This window comes from Coccinella septempunctata, chromosome 7 (genome assembly GCF_907165205.1).
Source record: "Coccinella septempunctata chromosome 7, icCocSept1.1, whole genome shotgun sequence".
NCBI classification, from domain to species: domain Eukaryota; kingdom Metazoa; phylum Arthropoda; class Insecta; order Coleoptera; family Coccinellidae; genus Coccinella; species Coccinella septempunctata.
In genome coordinates this window covers 19,994,930-20,000,000 of record NC_058195.1, presented here as the reverse complement: position 1 = coordinate 20,000,000, position 5,071 = coordinate 19,994,930, and positions in this window count along the sequence as shown.

The window sequence follows — 5,071 nt, the reverse complement described above, 5'->3', positions numbered from 1 at the left end:
CTCAGCGCAATGCCCTCTATTCACGGTTTTCATTTGTCTCTTTACTCGTGAAACACCCTGTATACTCCTTGTACTCTGAAAATTTTGAAACAAATGCCCTCACCCTCATATGAAAATTCAAATTCTTCTTGTTGTGAGAAACGTTCATCCAGAGACTCTGGTTCATCCCCCCGACCCTTGTTACATTGCCCGTTGAAAATGAAATCGGCATCTGTTTACTGCAAAACACGTGTTAATGCTGATACGAAGGGTTCAACTTTTCTACCTGATTCGAGCTTTTCAGGAGAGAATTGCTCAAGATGAGTTCGAGTAACATTTCGTTTTGCGTGTTATATTGGATAAAATTGAATTTATGCCATGGATGATTCGAGAATTATTGATGTCCAGAATGCTCCAGAATGATGAAAATTTTCAGATTTCATTGAAACTCTTGCGAAAACTGTCTCTTATATTGTCAAGTTTAGATTTCAATTCATTCAGAACTTTGAAGTTCGACAAATAATGATGTAAATAATTCAATATTATATTTGCCCCAAGACTCGAAACTTTTCGAGAAACGATTTATTTAATGATTTGATGACGAATAAATCAAAAAATTATGTGTATTGATATTATATTTTCATTCATTGAAGAATATTTAGAATAATGAAGTTCAACAAATGATACGAACAAGATACTTTTTCAGTTAGCCTCATGATCCGAAACATTTCAGAATTTATTTCGTGTTTAGATAATACGCTGCAGATCGTTTTTCACAATACGACTGTCAATTTAGGACCAATTATACAACGATTTAATTAATAGATCAATAGCTTTCGAAAATGTTGGTCAGTCTATGAACTGACAACTCATTTTGATAAATGACGGATTTCAGTATCCGACTGCTATATAGTATGATGAGAGTTCAAAAAAATTTGTATGGATTACAGAATTTAGATGGTTGATATTCCGCGTCGCTAACAGTCAATCACATTTCCTTCAGCGTAGTAGTTGTTTTGAAGAAAAAGTAGTAGATTCTCGCAAAATCCGAAACTCTACATGTATAGCAGTTGTTCAGTTCGGGATTAAAGTTTATCCTAGATTGATTTTGACATTTCAGTTCAGTTCTGCCAGATTATCTAGGATCATCTCAAATCTCGGCCTCATCCTGAACTGAACAACCAGGCCTTATAGTAATAGCAACGTAGCATTCATTAAGTCGGTATATTATTGGAATAATACTAATTTTTTATAGCGGAGAATAGTGGTTTTCAGCCTCGGTAGGTATTCACGAAATTCATTTTATTATGTTTTTTTAAGGTGAATCGGCCCGAAATCTTGGATCCCCCGACCTGCTAGTTTCGTATAATTCTATGACAATAGCATAATAACTCAAATTTCAACATTTTCACAGAAATTTTTGAATTTAAGGGAGAGATACATTGAAAAAATCGATAGCAATTTACCGCCTACGAGCTTGCCGAAGTTGAAACTGGTAACAATCTACTCAGTGCTTCATAATATGTATAGTTTTATGACTCAGTGTTTTTTAGAACCTGTAAAAAAAATTAAAAACTGTAAACTCGTCATATATCGATGTCATATATCGCCTTCCAAAGGCTGTATCTTGGAAGGTCTGTCGATTTGGAAAATTTACAGGAAATACCCCCGCTTATTTTCATTACGGAATCATCTCCCTTTCTTTATGATACATCACTGAAATATTCAAACCAGAGAGATGGTGCAAGCTCTTCAAATTTTCGGGAAAATCCAATATTTAAACATAATCGATAATAAAGGAGATGTTTCTGAGCAAAGGATTCCTCAAAATAATTGAGAAATCTGATTCAAGAAAAATATAAAGAGCGTTCCATTTGAAATAACACAATGTCCAACATTCGGTTTAGCCGACGTTGTTTATTTCTGTGATATTGTGAAATTTGTAGCATTTTTTTCTCCTGATTCTGAAATGAAAATTTTCGGATTGGCTCATTGTCCTTGAATATTCATCACCATTAACATCTGAATTTTCTTATCCAAAAAATGTTTTTCTCTGAACAGGTTGTTTTATTATATGCAATGTAACAATACTGATTATTCGTTATACTAATAGGTAGTATTATCTATATGGATCATTTCCATAGAGAGAAGAAATATCATTATGGACAAGACTCAAATCGATTCGTTTTCAGATAGGTAATGAAATAGTTCGCCAAATTCAGAATTAAAGTGTTAGCTTGAGATGAAAGAAGTTCAACGGATGCATAGATATACGCACGATGAAATATAAACAGTCATAATCCCATTCGAGAGAGCCAGAATTGGTTCTCTTTCAAGTGATTCTTTCCCCTACAAAGGAATGCGATAAAAAATCGTTGAGATATGCCGCCTGGCTTGCAATAATGGAGGAGAAAACGCACTGCGCCTCTCTTTACTTAATTCCTCCGTATACTGATATTCCGCCTGTCTACATCTGCTTGCACAGTACAACGTTGCCATTTTCGGAGGTGCTTACGAGCAAAGAGTCTTTCAGAGTAATTCTCCGATATACAGCTCAGCACACTAGCGCCAGTGATATACACTCGAACTAAAAGATTGTTCAGTACATAAAGGGGGTGCGTTGTGACCTCAAAACGATTTTTTGATATGTTGGTCCCTGAAGCCTCCTGAATCTAACAAGCTAAAAAACAAGGCAAAACGTTGTCACCTCCGATTTCGGAGGTGACATCGATATATATGAGGTGGGAGCGTTAAACGAGTTACTATTTTGGAGGTGGTATTAACACTTTATAACTATATATATATACTCTCACTTCATCGTGGTTTCCGTGATACCCGGGCGCACGCGCCAAGAGCACCTCCGTGGGCTAATGGGGATATATAATTTTTCGCACTATGTTGACGGTTCCCAGGATTACTGCTTTCTGCATCCAAGTGATGGTGTTCTGCGGTAGATCCAGTTCATGTAGATGTTGGGTGGTCTTTCGATGTACGAGGCCATTTACACTTATTATTAGAGGCATTATAGTCACTGTGTTAAGCCTCCACATGTCCTTCATTTGCTGTGCCAGTGCCTCATATTTGGATATTTTTTCTGCATAGCTTTTCGCTAGGTTGTAATCTTGCGGCACAGCAAAGTCAATAATAATGACGGTCTTCTTTTTGTTATCCCATACCACCATGTCCGGTCTATTGTGTTCCACACCTCTGTCTGTTGTGACTGCCAGATCCCAGTAGATTTTGTGTTGTTCGTTCTCTACTATAGTTTGTGGTTTATATATGTGGTGTGGTGTGAAGTGTTGGACTAGTTGTTTTTGGAGGCATAGTACTTGATGAACGACTTTACCCATATTATCGTGTCTGCTGAGATATTTCGTACCTGCTAGTGTGGAACATCCTGAGGACAGGTGCTGGATAGTTTCTTCGGCAGCGTTGCACATCCGGCATTTAGTGGTTTCCACTTGTTGTTGTAAAATATGCTTTACATACGTTCTGGTTGGGACGACCTGGTCTTGGATGGCCAAGATTGTTCCCTCTGTTTGGGGAAATAGATAGCCTTGTACCAGGTAGGTATTTGAGTTTTTTATATCTACATCTGGTTGGTGTAAACTTGTGTAGAATCTTCCGTGTAAGGCTTTTGTTTTCCAGCTCTGTCTTAATATTTCAGATGGGTCTTCTCCTGCGTCCTGCCCGTTGTCTGTTTCAGTGTATTGGGCCGATATCCATTGATGTACAGGTAAGTCGTTCTCCCTGAAATACTCTCTAATTTTTCTTTTCTCTTTCAGACAGATGTACTGCAAGCTGCTTAGCCCGCGTCCTCCTTCTTTTCGAGGTAAGTAAAGCCTTTCTGTTGCCGAGTTTGGGTGTAGCATGCCGTTCTGTGTGAATGTTGTTCGTATTCTTCTGTCCAGCCTTTCCAGATCTGTTTTGGACCAATCAAGGATCCCAGACGTATAAGAAAAGGTTGGTATGGCCCAGGTGTTGATGGCTATGATTTTGTTTTTTGCTGACAGTTGTGAGTCGATTATTTTCTTGACTCGTCCGATGAGTTCTGTTTCTGCAGCAATTTTGTTTTCTTTTTGTTTTATTTCGTACGTCTGTTGTATCCCTAGATATTTGTATGTGTTCTCTGTCCCCAAGTTTGCTATTTCTCTTCCATCCGCCATTTTAATGTTTTCTGTTTCCACCAGCTTTCCTCTCTTCACTTCCACCGTGGCGCACTTTTCTAGGCCAAATGACATCCCAATATCTGCGCTGAAACCTCTTACGAGTTCGAGTTCTCCTTCCAGTTGTTTCTTCCCTCTAGCAAACAGCTTCAGATCATCCATATAAAAAAGATGGGTTATTTTGGTTTGCTCGTTGATTGTGTAACCGTACGCTGAACTATTTAGCATGTTGCTGAGGGGGTTCAAAGCGAGGCAAAACAGTAGCGGGCTCAATCCATCGCCCTGGAATATGCCATTCCTAATTTGGATTTCTTCCGTCCTATAGGTCGTAGCTCGTGTTTTAATAGACAATGTTGTGCGCCATGTTGACATTAGGCTTTTGATTAGATTTATTGCCAGTCTGTTCACCTTGTATATCTCCAAGATCTCAACCAGCCAGGAGTGTGGTACCGAATCATATGCCTTCTGGTAATCGATCCAGGCCATCGAGATGTTCTTCAGTCTCTTTTTTGCCTGTCTGGTGAGCATCTTGTCGATCACCAGGAGTTCCTTACTTCCACGTCCTTTTTCTTTGCACCCATTTTGCTCCCATGCCATGATGTTGTTTTGCTTCAGGTGGATTCGTATTTTATGGCCTATCGTTGAGGTGAGTATTTTGTATGCTGATGGTAGACAGGTTATTGGTCTGTAGTTTTTGGCCTGCGTCAGATCACCCTTCTTTGGGAGCATGAGTGTGGTTCCCTGCGTGAAATATTCCGGTATGGTTCGAGGATCTTCTAAAGCCTTTCCTATTAGTCGAGCTAGTGCTTGGTGTGTGTGTGTGAAAGATTTCCACCAGTAATTGTGTATGTTATCTATGCCCGGTGCTGTCCAGTTCTTTGTCCTTTTAATCGTTTCTTTCACATCTTCTTCGGTTATATTTATCT